Source organism: Salmo trutta, chromosome 8, assembly GCF_901001165.1.
Source record: "Salmo trutta chromosome 8, fSalTru1.1, whole genome shotgun sequence".
NCBI lineage: Eukaryota > Metazoa > Chordata > Actinopteri > Salmoniformes > Salmonidae > Salmo > Salmo trutta.
The window spans coordinates 3,872,181-3,894,567 of NC_042964.1; the positions used below are offsets into that span (position 1 = coordinate 3,872,181).

The 22,387-nt window shown below is 43.4% G+C and overlaps 1 protein-coding gene across 2 annotated transcripts in view; it reads left to right on the plus strand.

The window, feature by feature from the left end:
• LOC115198073 (glucosidase 2 subunit beta) overlaps nucleotides 1–22,387 on the plus strand; it is a 252,996-nt gene that overhangs the window by 225,172 nt on the left and 5,437 nt on the right. The gene's annotated exons all lie outside the window — the stretch shown is intronic.

The following is a 22,387-nucleotide window of genomic DNA, read 5'->3' on the forward strand; positions in this document are numbered from 1 at the left end:
CCAGAGCGATGACAGCCCTGCGTGGGGGGGGGGGGACTAAACTGAACGATCCAGCTGAGGCAAATTTATGGGGGACGGGCCAGAAAGAGAAACTCCACTTAGGTGGCCATGGTAATATGGAAATGTGTTCATTTGATCAATAAGAGTTGATGCCTCACGAGAGGCGCTGGAAACCCCCAGAGCCTTTTTAAAAGTACTACGAGAGAGATGCTCTGACAGAAAATACATCCCATCCTTTTTCCTTTAAGATGAATTACTGTTCATTTGCAGTTTTTCAGCAGTAGCGGTGCATGTATAAACAGTGGGGAAGTGTGAGATTCTCACAATGGGTGGCCATTTTGTGGGCATGCCAATCACAAGGGAGCTGTAAAACATTATGATAAATCTATTACAACTTCAGAGGGTTACAAGAGATTCCAGTCAAATGCCCATAACTGTGGAAGATTTGAGAATGGCAGAGTACATTAGCTTTTGACGATACGAGATTAGTGAGATGCTGATGGTTTCGGTGTTGTTATGTTTGAAGGACAATAATGCTGAATTGTGTTGTACATACATGTACACTGACTATACCAAACATTAAGGACACCTTCCTAATATTGAGTTGCACCCCTCCCCCCCTTTTTTTTGTTTGCCCCCAGAACAGCCTCAATTCATCAGGGCATGGACTCTACAAGGTGTCGAAACCATTCCACAGGGATACCGGCCCATGTTGACTCCAATGCTTGTGTCAAGTTGGCTGGATGTCCTTTGGGTGGTGGACTGTTCTTGATACACACTGGAAACTGTTGAGAGTGTAAAACCCAGCAGCTTTGCTGTTCCTGACACAAACCGGTGCACCTGGCACCTACTACCATACCCCGTTCAAAGGCACTTCAATATTTTGTCTTGACCATTCACCCTCTGAATGGCACACATGCACAATCCATGTCTCAAGGCTTAAAAATCCTTCTTTAACCTGTCTCCTCCCCTTCACCTACACCGATTGAAGTGGATTTAACAAGTGACATCAATAAGGGATCATATCTTTCACCTGGTTTCACCTGGTCAGTCTCTGTCATGGAAAGAGCAGGTGTTCTTAATGTTTTGTACACTCTGTGTATATGCGAATGGAATCACCAAAATGTATATGGTTATAAGGAAGTTCTGTGGATGCTACGCATTTCAATTCAGTCCTAGCTAGAATAATTACGACTCGGTTAGCTATTAGCATCACATTCTCTACACGGTTCTTAGAAGACTGTGCACTTTGAATCATTATGAGTTGACTGAGGTAAATAGACCTAGAAGAGGAACAATTAGACTTTTGTGACATGTCTCTAATCCTTCAAACAGGTATCTTCTCCTTTGGCTGTTTGTTGAAACAGTGCCATTGTCACGTTTGGAGTTTTTGATGCTCTTTAATCCGGCGGTCCTTTGTACTGGATATCAGAAGGAATTGATGGACACGGTGAGAGTAGTCATCTTTAATCCTTCTCTCAGCATAGGGCGACAAGCCTGACTGTTTGGAATGGATCTGTATGTACATTCTACTTTACTCAATTTCGTTAAGCAAATGATGTTTGATGACATAGTTTACGTTACATAATTGATTTACAGTACATACTTGGTCGTGGGGGTTTTATCAGTTGCATAGCTACCAATTCCATACTAATTAACATTTTAGCAATTTATTATTATTCTAAATTATAATAATTATGAGCCGAGGTTGGGTTCTGGCTCTAAAGTGTGGTGTCAGATTAAGATAGCATGGTGTCAGATTAAGATAACATGGTGTCAGATTAAGATAAAGTGGTGTCAGATTAAGATAACATGGTGTCAGATTAAGATAAAGTGGTGTCATATTAAGATAACGTGGTGTCATATTAAGATAACATGGTGTCAGATTAAGATAACATGGTGTCAGATTAACCTGTTATGGATAGGGGGCAGTATTTTCACAGCTGGATAAAAAATGTACCCGATTTAATCTGATTATTACTCCTGCCCAGAAACTAGAATATGCATATAATTATTAGCTTTGGATAGAAAACACTCCAAAGTTTCTAAAACTGTTTGAATGGTGTCTGTGAGTATAACATAACTCATTTGGCAGGCCAAAACCTGAGAAGATTCCAAACAGGAAGCGCCCTCTCTGACCATTTCTTGGCCTTCTTGATCATCTCTATCCAAAACTGAGGATCTCTGCTGTAACGTGACACTTCCTACGGCTCCCATAGGCTCTCAGAAGGCGACAAAAAGCTGAATGATGTCTTTGCAGGCCCTGGCTGAAAAACACTAGCGCATTTGGTAAGTGGTCGATCAGAGAACAGAGACTGGAGGCGCATGCACGAGGCGACACCATGTTTTTATTCTTTCGTCTTTGAACAAAAACAACGACTCCCGGTCGGAATATTATCGCTTTTTTACGAGAAAAATAGCATAAAAATTGATTTTAAACAGCGGTTGACATGCTTCGAAGTACGGTAATGGAATATTTCGAATTTTTTTGTCACGAAACGCGTCGGGCGCGTAACCCTTCGTCACCCTTCGGATAGTGTCTTGAACGCACGAACAAAACGCCGCTATGGACTATGGATTATTTGGAACCAAACCAACATTTGTTATTGAAGTAGAAGTCCTGGGAGTGCATTCTGACGAAGAACAGCAAAGGTAATCCAATTTTTCTTATAGTAAATCTGAGTTTGGTGAGGGTCAAACTTGGTGGGTGTCAAAATAGCTAGCCTGTGATGGCGAGCTATCTACTCAGAATATTGCAAAATGTGCTTTCACCGAAAAGCTATTTTAAAATCGGACACCTCGATTGCATAAAGGAGTTCTGTAGCTATAATTCTTAAAATAATTGTTATGTTTTTTGTGAACGTTTATCGTGAGTAATTTAGTAAATTCACCGGAAGTGTTCGGTGGGAATGCTAGTTCTGAACGTCACATGCTAATGTAAAAAGCTGTTTTTTGATATAAATATGAACTTGATTGAACAAAACATGCATGTATTGTATAACATAATGTCCTAGGATTGTCATCTGATGAAGATCATCAAAGGTTAGTGCTGCATTTAGCTGTGGTTTTGTTTTTTGTGACATTATATGCTAGCTTGAAAAATGGGTGTCTGATTATTTCTGGCTGGGTACTCTGCTGACATAATCTAATGTTTTGCTTTCGCTGTAAAAGCCTTTTTGAAATTGGACAGTGTGGTTAGATAAAGGAGAGTCTTGTCTTTAAAATGGTGTAAAATAGTCACATGTTTGAAAAATTGACGTTTTTGGATTTTTGAGGAATTTGTAATTCGCGCCACGCCTATCATTGGATATTGGAGCAGGTGTTCCGCTAGCGGAACGTCTAGATGTAAGAGGTTTTAAGATAACGTGGTGTCAGATTAAGATAACATGCTGTCAGATTAAGATAACGTGGTGTCAGATTAAGATAACGTGGTGTCAGATTAAGATAAAGTGGTGTCAGATTAAGATAAAGTGGTGTCATATTAAGATAACGTGGTGTCATATTAAGATAACGTGGTGTCAGATTAAGATAACGTGGTGTCAGATTAAGATAACGTGGTGTCAGATTAAGATAACATGGTGTCAGATTAAGATAACGTGGTGTCATATTAAGATAACGTGGTGTCAGATTAAAATAACATGGTGTCAGATTAAGATAACGTGGTGTCATTAAGATAACGTGGTGTCATTAAGATAACGTGGTGTCAGATTAAGATAATGTGGTGTCAGATTAAGATAATGTAGTGTCATATTAAGATAATGTAGTGTCAGATTAAGGTAATGTAATTTGTAAGTCGCTCTGGATAAGAGCGTCTGCTAAATGACGTAAATGTATTGTCATGTTAAGATAATGTAGTGTCAGATTAAGGCAATGTGCTGTTAGATTAAGATAATGTAGTGTCATATTAAGATAATGTAGTGTCAGATTAAGGTAATGTAGTGTCAGATTAAGGTAATGTGCTGTTAGATTAAGATAATGTGCTGTTAGATTAAGATAATGTGCTGTTAGATTAAGATAATGTAGTGTCATATTAAGATAATGTGGTGTCAAATTAAGGTAATGTGCTGTTAGATTAAGATAATGTGGTGTCAGATAAAGATCATGTATATCCAGATTAAGATAATGTGGTGGCATATTAACCTCTACGGGCCACGGGGGCAGTATTGAGAATTTTGAAAAAAATATGTGCCCATTTTTAACTGCCTCCTACACCAACTCAGAAGCTAGGATATGCATATTATTAACACATTCGGATAGAAAACACTCTGAATTTTCTAAAACAGTTTGAATGGTGTCTGTAAGTATAACAAAACTCATATTGCAGGCAAAAACCTGTGAAAAATAGATTTAAAAAAAAGAGAATTTTGTGACTGTACTATTTAGTGTCATTGTTTTAAAGATACCACAGTGAGAAAGGATTCAGTTCGCAACTCCTACTGCTTCCACTAGATGTCAACGATCTTTAGAAAGTTGTTGGAAGCATCTGTCATGAATACAGACCGAATTAGAAAGCTTACAAGTTGACACGTCATCACTTCATTTTTTGCGCCTGCGCATGAATCTGAGAAGAGTGTCTTTGTCATAATCGTTTATTCTAGACACTTGATAGGTTGTGTGAAAATATTACTGATGTTTACTGATGTTTCACGTTAAAAATGGACCAAAAGATTAATGCTAAACAACGTTTGACATGTTTGAACAAACATAAATAGATTATTTACTAGGTTTTTTTTAGCTTTTCGGCGTGACTTTACACTGCCCACCTCATTTTGTGGGAGCCTACTGAACGCTAACTATTTGGACATAAATTATGAACTTTGTCAAAAGAAACCACATTTGTTTTGGACCTGGGATCGCTGGCAGCGCCTTCTGATGGAGATAATCAAAGGTAAGGGGATATTTAGAATGTTATTATCGATATTAGATGATGCTAATGCTAACGGTTTAGCTTAGCTTATAGCTTAGCTTATGTTGTTAGCATAGTACCCAGTTTATAGCAAAATGTGATTTCCCAGTAAAGTTATTTTGAGATCTGGCCATTCGGTAGCAATTACGAGATGATAATATATTATTCTTTGAATGACAATATTATAATTTACCAATGTTTTCGAATAGTAATTCCGTGATTTGTAATGCTGGATTCACTGGGAGCATTCGAGCCGAAAAAAATTCTGAATTTCACCGCGACTGTAAATGCTGTTTTTGGATATAAATATGAACTTGATGGAACTAAAAATGCATGTATTGTCTAACATAATGTCCTATGAGTGTCATCTGATGCAGATTGTCAAAGGTAAGTGCATAATTCTAGCTAGTTTTCTGTCTGTTGATGCCCTTCTTTGAATTGGCTAAACATTACACGCAGCTATTGTCAATGTACTCTCCTCACATAACCTAACTTTATGCATTCTCCGTAAAGCCTCTGAAAATCGGACAGCGTGGTTAGATTTAGGAGATATATCTTTCAAATGGAGGAAAATAGTTGATTATTTGAAATGATTACTCTTGCAGTTTTGAATTCCCCGCCATGGTCACATGACAATGAATCCCAATACCGGGATAAGATCCTGCCCCCTGGCCTCAACAGGTTTTAAGGTAGTGTGGTGTCAGATTAAGATAGTGTGGTGTCAGATTAAAATAATGGGGTGTCAGATTAAAATAGTGTGGTGTCAGATTAAAACAGTGTGGTGTCAGATTAAAACAGTGTGGTGTCAGATTAAGATAGTGTGGTGTCAGATTGATGGTGTAGATTACATGAGTGTTTCATTGACCGCTGTTCATTGAGGCGTTGTATGTATCGTTCATTTTGAAGGGGTTTGGGTGTTTTGAGAGAAGGAAAGATGTCAATACATATCCTGAATGGATATTGTCTTCCACACTGGAGTATCAGTGCCTTGATTTGAGTCAACCTTTAAAACGAGGTCTTGGCACACAACACATTATGCCAGGAGGAGTGATGTCAGCACTCAGCGGCTGTCCCAAATGGCACCCTATTCCCGTATATAGTGCACCATTTCTTACCAGAGCTTCTATGTGCCCTATTCTAAAGTAGTGCACTACATAGGGAATAGGGTGCCTCTATGTGCCCTGTTCTAAAGTAGTGCACTAAATAGGGAATATTTTGGACGTAGCCAGTGTCTTCCTCACTGTAGTTTGTGTTTACGTGTCACCGCCGTCCCAATGCCATCGCTTAACGACTCCACGGCAACCGCCTTTCATGTGTTCATATCAAAGGCAATCTCCATTCCTTAATTGTTTTGATAGGCTTTTGAGAAGGTTTGATTAGTTTTTTTTGTGTGTTGTTTTTCTATTCTCAGGCGTAATGATTTAACCCACAGAGTGGCGTCGGTAGCATAATTATACATTAAAGTGTTCCCACTTAATGGGCTCGTTTTCAAACTGCCAAGGGCGTTCGCTGGAGTGCCATTAGAGAGATGGCCTCTTACCTGGGAACATGGCAGCCACTTAATGCCCAACTCTCCGGCTCCGCACTGTATTATACAACCCACTGACAGACAGCCAGGTAGTTATATAGTAACGGAGTGGTTGTATTCAACCCACTGACAGACAGCCAGGTAGTTATATAGTAACGGAGTGGTTGTATTCAGCCCACTGACAGACAGACAGGTAGTTATATAGTAACGGAGTGGTTGTATTCAACCCACTGACAGACAGCCAGGTAGTTATATAGTAACGGAGTGGTTGTATTCAGCCCACTGACAGACAGACAGGTAGTTATATAGTAACGGAGTGGTTGTATTCAGCCCACTGACAGACAGACAGGTAGTTATATAGTAACGGAGTGGTTGTATTCAACCCACTGACAGACAGCCAGGTAGTTATATAGTAACGGAGTGGTTGTATTCAGCCCACTGACAGACAGACAGGTAGTTATATAGTAACGGAGTGGTTGTATTCAGCCCACTGACAGACAGCCAGGTAGTTATATAGTAACGGAGTGGTTGTATTCAACCCACTGACAGACAGACAGGTAGTTATATAGTAACGGAGTGGTTGTATTCAACCCACTGACAGACAGCCAGGTAGTTATATAGTAACGGAGTGGTTGTATTCAGCCCACTGACAGACAGACAGGTAGTTATATAGTAACGGAGTGGTTGTATTCAACCCACTGACAGACAGACAGGTAGTTATATAGTAACGGAGTGGTTGTATTCAGCCCACTGACAGACAGCCAGGTAGTTATATAGTAACGGAGTGGTTGTATTCAGCCCACTGACAGACAGACAGGTAGTTATATAGTAACGGAGTGGTTGTATTCAGCCCACTGACAGACAGACAGGTAGTTATATAGTAACGGAGTGGTTGTATTCAACCCACTGACAGACAGACAGGTAGTTATATAGTAACGGAGTGGTTGTATTCAGCCCACTGACAGACAGACAGGTAGTTATATAGTAACGGAGTGGTTGTATTCAGCCCACTGACAGACAGCCAGGTAGTTATATAGTAACGGAGTGGTTGTATTCAACCCACTGACAGACAGACAGGTAGTTATATAGTAACGGAGTGGTTGTATTCAGCCCACTGACAGACAGACAGGTAGTTATATAGTAACGGAGTGGTTGTATTCAACCCACTGACAGACAGACAGGTAGTTATATAGTAACGGAGTGGTTGTATTCAGCCCACTGACAGACAGCCAGGTAGTTATATAGTAACGGAGTGGTTGTATTCAGCCCACTGACAGACAGACAGGTAGTTATATAGTAACGGAGTGGTTGTATTCAGCCCACTGACAGACAGACAGGTAGTTATATAGTAACGGAGTGGTTGTATTCAACCCACTGACAGACAGACAGGTAGTTATATAGTAACGGAGTGGTTGTATTCAGCCCACTGACAGACAGACAGGTAGTTATATAGTAACGGAGTGGTTGTATTCAGCCCACTGACAGACAGCCAGGTAGTTATATAGTAACGGAGTGGTTGTATTCAACCCACTGACAGACAGACAGGTAGTTATATAGTAACGGAGTGGTTGTATTCAACCCACTGACAGACAGCCAGGTAGTTATATAGTAACGGAGTGGTTGTATTCAGCCCACTGACAGACAGACAGGTAGTTATATAGTAACGGAGTGGTTGTATTCAACCCACTGACAGACAGACAGGTAGTTATATAGTAACGGAGTGGTTGTATTCAGCCCACTGACAGACAGCCAGGTAGTTATATAGTAACGGAGTGGTTGTATTCAGCCCACTGACAGACAGACAGGTAGTTATATAGTAACGGAGTGGTTGTATTCAGCCCACTGACAGACAGCCAGGTAGTTATATAGTAACGGAGTGGTTGTATTCAGCCCACTGACAGACAGCCAGGTAGTTATATAGTAACGGAGTGGTTGTATTCAGCCCACTGACAGACAGACAGGTAGTTATATAGTAACGGAGTGGTTGTATTCAGCCCACTGACAGACAGCCAGGTAGTTATATAGTAACGGAGTGGTTGTATTCAACCCACTGACAGACAGCCAGGTAGTTATATAGTAACGGAGTGGTTGTATTCAGCCCACTGACAGACAGACAGGTAGTTATATAGTAACGGAGTGGTTGTATTCAACCCACTGACAGACAGACAGGTAGTTATATAGTAACGGAGTGGTTGTATTCAACCCACTGACAGACAGCCAGGTAGTTATATAGTAACGGAGTGGTTGTATTCAGCCCACTGACAGACAGACAGGTAGTTATATAGTAACGGAGTGGTTGTATTCAACCCACTGACAGACAGGTAGTTATATAGTAACGGAGTGGTTGTATTCAGTCCGGCTATATGTTTTGTATTTAAGGGTTGTTCGTCCCACCCTGGTGATACTCAAGTCAGTCCCCCAGCTCCCTCCATCTTCCCCCTCATGTGCCAGTCAAGGCCTCGGGTAATGGTCCTTGTTTGTCTGAATTGACAGAGAGACTAATGGCTACCACGGGTAGCCATGGTAACGTGGAGACCCTCTGTTAATGAGGCACGGGTGAGCTGTTAACGGAATACTGATTTAGATTTGACATCTGTGGATTAATATCTGCTGGGAGGTGTTGGTTTGTTTTCCTCACGTCTGTAAGCGTGCGTGTCTGTCTGTGTAAATTTGTACAGAACAGAATGTGTTTCGAAGGTCGCCCGTTTAATTGACGTTCACAGGTCCAACGTACTGAGCGTACTGTGTCAACTTAAAGCTAAACTAAATGAAGGCACAAAACAACAACAAAAAACTCCGCCACATTGCACACATCCCACCTGCGACAAAGAACTACAACCTGGACTACACCTTCAATCTCTTCATGTAGTCTATAATGCTGAATAAGCTTTAAAGTGATTTGGCGCAAGCAGGGCACTACCACTGGATACCGTCTTCTGGTCCGGTTATGCTGGTTGCCATGGTAGTCTACCTAAAGATTTGGTTCCATATTCAAATCTTTAGCATGACATCAGGAAGTGTCACTTCAATGGGAATAGGAGTGAAAAGATAATGAAGAATCATCCCATCATTCTATTTCTGTTATATTACATCAAACATGTTAGCCAACATCTCTCACCTACTGATTGTGCCTGGGGCAGAGATGATTGTGGTCCAGTATAGTGTGTATGTTAACATCCTAGCCCTGTTAAAGGTTGGTAACAGTCAGTACAGTCCCTGGTTCGAATCCAGGCTGTATCACATCCGTCCGTGATTGGGAGTCCCATAGGGCTGCACACAACTGGCCCAGCGTCGTCCAGGTTTGGACAGGGTAGGCCCGGCATTGTAAATAAAAACTTGTTCTTAAATGGCTTGCCTAGTAAAAATGAAAGGTTAAATTAAAATTACATTAAAAAAAGTAAGGTTGTGTGGAGTTCAACACCATAATACCTTGATTCTACACCTGGTTATCCAATGGGGAGGGTAAAAATAAGATTGAAGATGACAATATCTTAACACAAGTATGTCATTAGTGGTAATGTACTGTGTACCGTCATGGTTCTTCGAAAAGTTAGCATTCGGAGACAGGTAAACAAATCCAAATTATGGATCGCTGTATTACCTTGTCTGCTGCTAACAGGGTAAAGAAACCAAATATGTAATTTTGCAATTTGTGTGAAATATCCCTTTAATCTCTGTTTCCGCCAAAAGCTTGGTACTAATGATTTCTGTTTGTGAACAATTAGGTGTGTATTTGGCCACTTTAAAATGTCTATGAGGTACGGCTGTTACTAGGTTTATTTTCTGCATATGCATATTTCTTTCAATGCAAAACCCACCACTGGTGTGCGTTGCCAAAGAACTCTATTTTCATGTCATCAAACAAATGTAAACGCCTGGCGTTTCCTAAACAGCATCGGCACTTGGATTGGAACCGGTGCTTTGGTCAGATGACATGAAAATAGAGCTCTTTGTCCACGCACACCAATGGTGCGTTTTGCGTAGAAAGAAATATGCAGAAAAGAACCCCATACCTACTGCAAAATATGATGGTGGATCTTTGATGTTTTATCCTCGCAAAGTGAGGTATTGAAAACGGGGGTTGCCAATCAATTCTATCTTTTTGAGGTAAAATAGTACTTATTAAAGAAAATCTCTTTCGCTGAGCACTTGTTTGTGTCATTTGATTAACACAACATGCCTATCACTTTGAAGATGCAAAATATTTTGTATTGTGAAACAAACAAGAAATAAGACCAACAAAAAACAGGAAAACTTCAGCGTGCATAACTATTCACCCCACCAAAGTCAATACTTTGTAGAGCCTCCTTTTTGCAGGATTTGCAGCTGCAAGTCTCTTGGGGTATGTCTCTATAAGCTTGGCAGATCTAGCCACTGGGATTTTTGCCCGTTCTTCAAGGCAAAACTGCTCCAGCTCCTTCAAGTTGGATCGGTTCTGCTGGTGTAGAGCAATCTTTAAGTCATACCACATATTCTCAGTTGGATTGAGGTCTGGGCTTTGACTAGGCCATTCCAAGACATTTAAATGTTTCCCCTTAAACCACTCAAGTGTTGCTTTAGCAGTATCCTTATGTTCCTTGTCCTGCTGGAAGGTGAACCTCCGTCCCAGTCTCAATTCTCTGGAAGTCTGAAACAGGTTTCCATCAAGAATTTCCCAGTATTTAGCGCCATCCATCAGTCCTTCAATTCTGACCAGTTTCCCGGTCCCTGACAATGAAAAACATGATGTTCTCGGGGTGATGAGAGGTGTTGGGTTTGCGCCAGACATAGCGTTTTCTTTGTTGGCCAAAAAGCTACATTTTAGTCTCATCTGACCTGAGTACCTTCTTCCATATGTTTGGGGAGTCTCCCATATGCCTTTTGGCAAACACCAAACGTGTTTACTTATTTTTTCATTTAAGCAATGGCTTTTTTCTGGCCACTCTTCCGTAAAGTCCAGCTCTGTGGAGTGTACGGCTTAAAGTGGTCCTATGGACAGATACTCCAATCTCCGCTGTGGAGCTTTGCAGCTCCTTCAGGGTTATCTTTGGTCTCTTTGTTGCCTCTCTGATTAATGCCCTCCTTGCCTGGTCCGTGAGTTTTGGTGGGTAGCCCTCTCCTGGCAGGTTTGTTGTGGTGCCATATTCTTTACATTTTTTAATAATGGATTTAATGGTGTTCTGTGTGATGTTCAAAGTTTCTGATATTTTTTTATAACCCAACCCTGATCTGTACTTCTCCACAACTTTGTCTCTGACCTGTTTGGAGAGCTCCTTGGTCTTCATGGTGCCACTTGCTTGGTGGTGCCCCTTGCTTAGTGGTGTTGCAGACTCTGGGGCCTTTCAGAACAGGTGTATATATACTGAGATCATGTGACAGATCATGTGACACTTAGATTGCACACAGGTGGACATTCTTTAACTAATTATGTGACTTCTGAAGGTAATTGGTTGCACCAGATCTTATTTAGGGGCTTGATAGCAAAGGGGGTGAATACATACGCACGCACCACTTTTCCGTTTAAAATTATTAACATTTTTTTTTAAGCAAGTTATTTTTTCATTTCATTTCACCAATTTGGACTATTTGGTGTATGTCCATTACATGATATCCAAATAAAAATCAATTTAAATTACAGGTTGTAATGCAACAAAATAGGAAAAACACCAAGGTGAATGAATACTTTTGCAAGGCGCTGTATTAGTATAAAATAATAATTTTTCATTTTATTTTTACATTCAGTATTTGTATTATTTATCTGCTAGTCTTTTTTTGCTCTTCTTTATCAAGGCTGCCATTAATTTCGGACCTGACTGTAGGTACAGTTTAAGACATGCTCACACCTATCGTTTTAAATGTATCAGATTACTGAAACTCCTGTTGTTTGAGGTTTAAACGCTGAGGTAAACACTAATGCTCAGACACTATTTCAAAGAAAGAAACATTTCAATATAAAACCTTATTCAGATTCAGAACATATTGACTTCCAAAGAATCATTGAAGAATCTTTTCTTCCAAAAATGGTTCTTAGGATGAAAAAGGGTCTAGGTACTGTAGAACCCTTTGCTTTACAAAGAGTACCCGTCTTCCAAAAAGGTTCTTAAGATGAAAACGTTTATTTTGGAACCCTTTTTTAAGACTGTACTACACGCCCATAATAATGCATGCTACAAATCCCCAAAATGGTGCTTTCACCATAGCTATATGCATGAGGCAGATCATTTATAATGCTCTAATATTATCTCAGGGAACTTTCTAATGAACACACACAAACACACACACTAGATACGTTTCAAAGACAGCACCCAACGCAAATGAGATTATCTATATTCATTCCACTTGAGGAAACAAACCAAACATTTATTTTGCCCCGTGGTTTGTTCATTCAAGTTCCCCCGCTGAAGTCCTGGTCCTCGTTTCCCCTCCGCCTGCGTTTTGTCTCAACCCAGTATCTGCAGGGTTTAGATGACTTGTCTAAATGATCATTGCTTCTGACAGGTTGATGTGTGGCGGGGGGGTGGGGGTGGCTAACTCCGCTCTCAGTTCTATCTGAGATTAGTGTGGATTTTGCTGGATTTATCACTAGAGGCATGCAGATTAGCGGCGTGAAGTTAAACTGAATCACTGGATAGCAAATATTTAAAAAAGAAGAGGAGCTTATATCATCAGCTCAAGCCATTATTATAATATGAGAAAGCTAATCAGCTTTTTAGAAAGCTAATTATTCTTAATCAGGATTAGATTTAAACATCAATTAAACAATGTGGGTATTCCAGGCCCACTTTGTGCCAAAATTCATTACAACATTTCGCTCTGTGCATATGTTCCAGCAGCTTGAGTTGATTGGCAGTTTTGGTCGACTGACTGAGTTCTGATCTATTAGCAGGGCTCACAATTAAGATGCATGTATTCCATTGGTTCTCGCATATTCTCTATTAACTCTGCTACTCTAAATAAAAACTCTGTTACTCTAAATGAAAACTCTGTTACTCTAAATGAAAACTCTGTTACTCTAAATTAAAGCTCTGATACTCTAAATGAAAACTCTGTTACTCTAAATGAAAACTGTTACTTTAAATGAAAACTGTTACTTTAAATGAAAACGTTGATACTCTAAATGAAAACTCTGTTACTCGAAATTAAAACTCTGATACTCTAAATAAAACTCTTGTTACTCATTTAATTAACTCACTCTACCTCTTCATACTCTTAAAAGGGGAATCCTGCCAAATGACTATTAGTTGCAATATATTTGGCCACAATTAAGAGCATACTATTCATTATTTGGTAACACTTTATTTTTTGTCCGAAATAGATTGTTGGAAGATGTTTAACTAACTATCCTAACCTTAACTCTAACTCTAGCGGTAACTCTAACCTTAACTCTAGCTCTAACTCTAGCTTTAGCTCTAACTCTAATTCTAACTCTAACCTAAACTCGAACTCTAGCTCTAACATTAACTCTAATTCTAGCTTTAACTCTAGCTCTAACCTTAATTCTAACTCTAGCTCTAGCTCTAGCCTTAACTCTAACCTGAACTCTAACTCTAATTCTAACTCTAGCTCTAACCTTAATTCTAACTCTAGCTCTAGCTCTGACCTTAACTCTAGCTCTAACCATAACTCTAGCTCTAGCTCTAACCTTAATTCTAACCTTAACTCTAGCTCTAACCTTAACTATAGCTCTAACTCTAACTTTAACTCTAGCTCTAACCTTAACTCTAAGTCTAGCTCTAGCTCTAACTCTAGCAAGCTGTTGCCATGTCAACAGAGTTACAGTAATAGTTAGTTAATAGCTTCACCATCTGTAGATCATCTATAGGGACTATCCAAATAAAGCCATTATTTTCATGTGTGACAAACATTTTTTTAATCCAAATATAGCTGGTTCCAACTAGAATGGTGTAAACAGATGATAACTCCCCTTTCTCATTACTGAATTGATGGAGCCGGCTAAAGGACCTTTGGTCCTTTAAGCCAACTTTGGCAGTCTCTATTTCACACTGTGGAGACATTATTAGTTATACAGTACGAGTCAAAAGTTTGGACACACCTACTCATTCAAGGGTTTTTCTTTATTTTTACTATTTTCTACATTGTAGAATAACAGTGAAGACATCAACACCATGAAATAACACATATGGAATCATGTTGTAACCAAAAAAGTGTAAAACACATCAAAATATATTGATGAAAGCTTTGAACACTCTTCGCATTCTCTCAACCAACTTCACCTGGAATGTTTTTCCAACAGTCTTGAAGGAGTTCCCACATATGCTGAGCACTTGTTGGCAGATTTTCCTTCACTCTGTGGTCCAACTCACCCCAAACCATCTCATTTGGGTTGAGGTCGGGTGATTGTGGAGGCCAGGTCATCTGATGCAGCACTCCATCACTCTCATTCTTGGTCAAATAGCCCTTACACAGCCTGGAGGTGTGTTTTGCGTCATTGTCCTGTTGAAAAACAAATGATAGTCAGATGGGATGGCGTATCGCTGTAGAATGCTGTGGTAGCCATGCTGGTTAACTGTGCCTTGAATTCTAAATAAATCACTGACAGTGTCACCAGCGAAGCACCCCCACACTATCACACCTCCTCCTCCATGCTTCAACTTGGGAAACACACATGCGGAGATCATCTGTTCACCTACTCTGCGCCTCACAAAGACACGGCGGTTGGAACCAACCATCTCAAATTTGGACTCATCAGACCAAAGGACAGATTTCCACTGGTCTAACGTCCATTGCTCGTGTTTCTTGGCCCAAGCACGTCTCTTCTTTTTATTGGTGTCCTTTAGTAGTAGTTTATTTGCAGCAATTCAACCATGAAGGCCTGATTCATGCATTCTCTTCTTAACAGTTGATGTTGAGATATGTATGTTACTTGAACTCTGTGAAGCATTTATTTGGGCTGCAATTTCTAAGGCTGGTAACTCTAATGAACTTATCCTGTTCCACAGTGGTAACTCTGGGTCTTCCTTTCCTGTGGCGGTCCTCATGAGAGCCAGTTTCATCATAGCGCTTGATGGTTTTTGTGACTGCACTTGAAGAAGTTCTTGACTGACCTTCATGTCTTAAAATAATGATGGACTGTAATTTTTCTTTGCTTATTTGAGCTGAACCTGCCATAGTATGGACTTGGTCTTTTACCAAATAGGGCTATCTTCTGTATACCACCCCTACCTTGTCACAACACAACTGATTGGCTCAAACTCATTAAGATGGAAAGAAATTCCACAAATTAACTTTTAATTTAAATTAATTCCAGGTGACTACCTCATGAAGTTGGTTGAGAGAATGCCAAGAGTGTGCAAAGCTGTCATCAAGGCAAAGGGTGGGTACTTTGAAGAATTTAAAATATAAAATATATTTTGATTTGTTTCACTTTTTTGGTTGCTACATGATTCCATTTGTGTTATTTCATTGTTTTGATGTCTTCACTATTATTCTACAATGTAGAAAATAGTTAAAATAAAGACCCTTCAATGAGTACAGTGGCTTGCGAAAGTATTTACCCCCCTTGGCATTTTTTCCTATTTTGTTGCCTTACAACCTTGTATCATTTGATTTACACAACATGCCTACCACTTTGAAGATGCAAAATGTTTTTTATTGTGAAACAAACAAGAAATAAGACAAAAAAACAGAAAACATGAGCGTGCATAACTATTCACCCCCCCAAAGTCAGTACTTTGTAGAGCCACCTTTTGCAGCAATTACAGCTGCAGGTCTCTTAGAGTATGTCTCTATAAGCTTGGCACATCTAGTTACTGGGATGTTTGCCCATTTTTCAAGGCAAAACTGCTCCAGCTCCTTCAAGTTGGATCGGTTCTGCTGGTGTATAGCAATCTTTAAGTCATACCACAGATTCTCAATTGGATTGAGGTCTGGGCTTTGACTAGGCCATTCCAAGACATTTAAATGTTTCCTCTTAAACCGCTCGAGTGTTGCTTTAGCAGTATGTTTAGGGTCATTGTCCTGCTGGAAGGTGAACCTTCCTTCCCAGTCTCAAATCTCTGGAAGATTGAAACAGGTTTCCCGCAAGAATTTCCCTGTATTTGGCACCATCCATCATTCCTTCAATTCTGACTAGTTTCCAAGTCCCTGCCGATGAAAAACATCCTCACAGCATGATGCTGCCACTACCATGCTTCACTGTGGGGATGGTATTCTCGGGGTGATGAGAGGTATTGGGCTTGCACCAGACATAGCGTTTTCCTTGTTGGCCAAAAAGCTACATTTTAGTCTCATCTGACCAGAGTACCTTCTTCCGTATGTTTGGGAGTCTCCCATATGCCTTTTTTGGCGAACACCAAATGTGTTTGCTTGTTTTTTTCTTTAAGCAATGGCTTTTTTCTGGCCACTCTTCCGTAACTTTTTTTTATTTAACCTTTATTTATCTAGGCAAGTCAGTTAACCTTAAGAACAAATTCTTATTTACAATGACGGCCTACCGGTAGATCATGTGACACTTAGATTGCACACAGGTGGACTTTATTTAACTGAAGGTAATTGGTTGCACCAGATCTTATTTAGGGGCTTCGTAGCAAAGGGGGTGAATACATATGCATGCACCACTTTTCCGTTTTTTAGGCTGTGTCGTCGTTCTCGGTGATCGGGCCTACCACTGTTGTGTCATTAACAAACTAAATGCTGGTTTTGGAGTTGGCCGTGCAATCATGAGTGAACAGGGAGTACAGGAGGGGACTGAGTACGCACCCCTGGGGGGCTCCAGTGTGGCGGATCAGAGTGGCGGATGTGTTGTTACCTACCCTTACTACCTGGGGGCGGCCCGTCAGGAAGTCCAGGATCCAGTTGCAGAGGGAGGTGTTTAGTCCCATGGTCCTTAGCTTAGTGATGAGCTTTGAGGGCGCTATGGTGTTGAACACTGAACTGTAGTCAATGAATAGCATTCTATATGTTGTGTTTTTGTGCAAATACTCTTGCAAAAATAGTGTTGGTAACCGATGATACTTTTTGAATATTTGAAAAGGCATTGTTGCTATCCAAAATAGTCCCTTTAATTTTCATTCAAATCAGAGTAATTTCTTTGTTACAAAGATCATCGTTTGACTTAAGGCTGTCATTAGATACTGTTTGATAGTTTTGATCTGTTCACTATTATTCTACAATGTAGAAAATAGTAAAAAATAAAGAAAAATCCTGCAATGAGTAGGTGTGTCCAAACTTTTGACTGGTACTGTATGTCAAGAGGTCGGTGAGTAACAGGTATATAACAGTGTAACATGTAGGTAACAGAGGAACAGGTAGGTAACAGAGGAATAGGTAGGTAACAGAGTAACAGATAAGTAACAGAGTAACAGATAAGTAACAGAGTAACAGATAAGTAACAGAGTAACAGGTAGGTAACAGAGGAACAGATAAGTAACAGAGTAACAGATAAGTAACAGAGTAACAGGTAGGTAACAGGTAGGTAACAGAGTAACAGGTAGGTAACAGAGGAATAGGTAGGTAACAGAGTAACAGATAAGTAACAGAGTAACAGGTAGGTAACAAAGTAACAAGTAGGTAACAGAGTAACAGGTAGGTAACAGAGCAACAGGTAGGAAACAGAAGGACAGGTAGGTAACAGAGGAACAGGTAGGTAACAGAGGAACAGATAAGTAACAGAGGAACAATATGTACTCCAGCGTTTTAAAATGTCATTGCAAGTGGTTAAAAAGGAACAGATTGCGTGAGGCTAAGAGCGTTTTCTCCCTGAATGATAGATTGAATAATATATAAGAAAATAACACATTGAGTTCCCTTTAGAGGGGACATGGTCGTCACAGTGGATGAATGTCAGACGGGTGTATGATAGCTCCATGGAACAGGCCAGTCAATAGACTGTCAGGTATTATTACAAGGAGTGATTTGTCAATACGGCTCCATCCGGATACTCCTGTGAGTCCTAAATGACTGGAGTCTATAGCGCAAGTGTCCGTGATAACTGGGGCCTAATTGACAGGGCCTCTCCTGACTCCTGGGGCGCGGGTAGTACTGAGAAAGGCGAGAATGGAGGTCTGACGAGGCAAGGGACAGAACCCTGGGGATGAGAGAGGTGGGACATAAGGGAGAGCACAGTAGGGATCACACTGGTGGAAAGAGGCCAGCACTGACACTCTCTTAGCCCCCTCTGTCCCCTGACACTCTCTCTGTCTCTGTCCCCTGACACTCTCTCTGTCTCTGTCCCCTGGCCCTGACACTCTCGCTGTCCCCTGGCCCTGACACTCGCTCTGTCTCCTGGCCCTGACACTGTCTCCTGGCCCTGACACTCTCTCTGTCCTCTGACACTGTCTCTGTCCCCTGGCCCTGACACTCTCTCTGTCCCCTGGCCCTGACACTGTCTCCTGGCCCTGACACTCTCTCTGTCTCCTGGCCCTGACACTCTCTCTGTCTCCTGGCCCTGACACTCTCTCTGTTCCCTGGCCCTGACACTCGCTCTGTCTCCTGCCTGACACTGTCTCTGTCTCCTGGCCCTGACACTCTCTCTGTCCCCTGGCCCTGACACTCTCTCTGTCCCCTGGCCCTGACACTCTCTCTGTTCCCTGGCCCTGACACTCTCTCTGTCTCCTGGCCCTGACACTGTCTCCTGGCCCTGACACTCTCTCTGCCCCCTGGCCCTGACACTGTCTCTGTCCCCTGGCCCTGACACTCTCTGTCCCCTGGCCCTGACACTCTCTGTCCCCTGGCCCTGACACTGTCTCCTGGCCCTGACACTCTCTCTGTCCCCTGGCCCTGACATTCTCTCTGTCCCCTGGCCCTGACACTCTCTCTGTCCCCTGGCCCTGACACTCTCTCTGTCCCCTGGCCCTGACACTGTCTCTGTCCCCTGGCCCTGTCTCTGTCTCCTGGCCCTGACACTCTCTCTGTCTCCTGGCCCTGACACTGTCTCTGTCTCCTGGCCCTGACACTCTATCTGTCCCCTGGCCCTGACACTCTCTCTGTCCCCTGGCCCTGACACTGTCTCTGTCCCCTGGCCCTGACACACTCTCTGTCTCCTGGCCCTGACATTCTCTCTGTCCTCTAGCACTGACACTGTCTCTGTCCCCTGGCCCTGACACTCTCTCTGTCTCCTGGCCCTGACACTCTCTCTGTCCCCTGGCCCTGACACTCTCTGTCCCCTGGCCCTGACACTGTCTCCTGGTCTTGACACTGTCTCTGTCCCCTGGCCCTGGCACTGTCCCCTGGCCCTGACACTCCCTCTGTCCTCTGGCACTGACACTGTCTCTGTCCCCTGGCCCTGACACTCTCTCTGTCTCCTGGCCCTGACACTGTCTCTGTCCCCTGGCCCTGACACTGTCTCCTGGCCCTGACACTCTCTCTGTCCTCTGGCACTGACACTGTCTCTGTCCCCTGGCCCTGACACTCTCTCTGTCCCCTGGCCCTGACACTGTCTCCTGGCCCTGACACTCTCTCTGTCCCCTGGCCCTGACACTCTCTCTGTCCCCTGGCCCTGACACTGTCTCCTGGCCCTGACACTCTCTCTGTCCCCTGGCCCTGACACTCCCTCTGTCCCCTGGCACTGTCCCCTGGCCCTGACACTCCCTCTGTCCCCTGGCACTGTCCCCTGGCCCTGACACTCTCTCTGTCCTCTGGCCCTGACACTCCCTCTGTCCCCTGGCATTGTCCCCTGGCCCTGACACTCTCTCTGTCCCCTGGCCCTGACACTCCCTCTGTCCCCTGGCTCTGTCCCCTGGTCCTGACACTCTCTCTGTCCCCTGGCCCTGACACTGTCTCCTGGCCCTGACACTGTCTCTGTCCCCTGGTCCTGACACTCTCTCTGTCCCCTGGCCCTGACACTGTCTCCTGGCCCTGACACTCTCTCTGTCCCCTGGCCCTGACACTGTCTCCTGGCCCCTGACACTGTCTCCTGGCCCCTGACACTGTCTCCTGGCCCTGACACTCTCTCTGTCCTCTGGCCCTGACACTGTCTCCTGGCCCTGACACTCTCTCTGTCCTCTGGCCCTGACACTCCCTCTGTCCCCTGGCACTGTCCCCTGGCCCTGACACTCTCTCTGTCCCCTGGCCCTGACACTCCCTCTGTCCCCTGGCACTGTCCCCTGGCCCTGACACTCTCTCTGTCCCCTGGCCCTGACACTCCCTCTGTCCCCTGGCTCTGTCCCCTGGTCCTGACACTCTCTCTGTCTCCTGGTCCTGACACTCTGTCCCCTGGCCCTGACACTCTCTCTGTCCCCTGGCCCTGACACTGTCTCCTGGCCCTGCCACTCTCTCTGTCCCCTGGCCCTGACACTCTCTCTGTCCCCTGGCCCTGACACTGGCTCTGTCCCCTGGCCCTGACACTCTCTCTGTCCCCTGGCCCTGACACTCTCTCTGTCCCATGTGTCCCCTGGCCCTGACAGCAATCCATTTGAGGTTCCCTGGCACTGACCGAGTGCCAGGGGAGAAGAAAAGGGCCACCTGGCTCCGTGTGACCCATTCAGACAACTTAAAGAAGCCATGCGTGGAGGCGTGGAGACGTGGTGGCGTGGTGGCGTGGAGGCGTGGAGGCGTGGTGACGTGGTGGCGTGGAGGCGTGGAGGCGTGGTGGCGTGGTGGCGTGGAGGCGTGGTGGCGTGGAGGCGTGGAGATGTGGTGGAGTGGAGGCGTGAAGACGTGGAGACGTGGAGGCGTGGTGGCGTGGAGACGTGGTGGCGTGGAGACGTGGAGACGTGGAGGCGTGGTGGCGTGGTGGCGTGGAGACGTGGTGGCGTGAAGACGTGGTGGCGTGTTGGCGTGGAGGCGTGGTGACGTGGAGGCGTGGTGGCGTGGTGGCGTGGAGGCGTGGAGACGTGGAGGCGTGGTGGCGTGGAGGCGTGGTGGCGTGAAGACGTGGTTACGTGGAGGCGTGGTGGCGTGGAGGCGTGGTGGCGTGGAGGCGTGGAGACGTGGTGGCGTGGAGACGTGGAGGCGTGGTGGAGTGGAGACGGGGTGGCGTGGAGACGTGGTGGCGTGGAGGCGTGGTGGCGTGGAGACGTGGTGGCGTGGAGACGTGGTGGCGTGGAGGCGTGGTGACGTGGTGGCGTGGAGGCGTGGTGGCGTGGAGACGTGGAGGCGTGGTGGCGTGGAGACGTGGTGGCGTGGAGGCGTGGAGACGTGGTGGCGTGGTGGCGTGGAGGCGTGGATGCCGGGAAAAGGAGCTAGTGGACTCAGGGACCTTAAGATAGGACTCGCTGTCCGTGTCTCTCAATCTGGACAAGGCTAAAGAATGTTTAAAAGTCATAGAACGGGCATGTTGTCTTTGAGGACAGATGAGAGTGTTGTTAGACAGATATGAGTCCTGGAAGGGGACCCAGTGTGTTTACTTTCTACTGAAAAGGGTTTGTGTTTCTCTCTATATTTATCCCTCAGTGATCATCCAACAACAATCTCCTTTTCTGTGTCATTATTTTCAACAAGGTCTGACATTTAATACTAATAGTGATTGCTGTTTGATGTCTAAAAAAATTCATCTGAGAATATATTCAATCATATGTTTGTATATGGTCTCTTTTGTCCAAAGCAACTTACTCTTAAAGGGGCAATCCATTTAGCTACATCCATTTTGGATTAATAAAGGAATTATAAGTACCCATTGATTCTTGATTAATATAATGTATAAATGCCTCATTAGCTTAGTTCAACTGTCGCCCCCAATCAGAACCCAGCATATAAGCTTGTTTTAGTCCGTTGTTTGTAAACAATGTAAATGTAAACAAATGCTGTATAGCCTCAAAACATGGTTAAAACTATACATTTAATATCATGGATGATCAGTCCTTGAGTTCTGTCTATGAATTTGAGAGTGGTTACGTTTAATCCAGCACCATCAGCCAGCTTTTTACCCGGTAACTCGTTATTGTTTCAACTGCTGATTGCCCTTTTAACACAGTAGGCCTGTTCAGAAACAGAATGGAATCAGAATCACAACCCCCTGTCACTCTAACCAACTGAATCATTAAGGTTCACTATTTACTATATGTGTCGCACTGCTT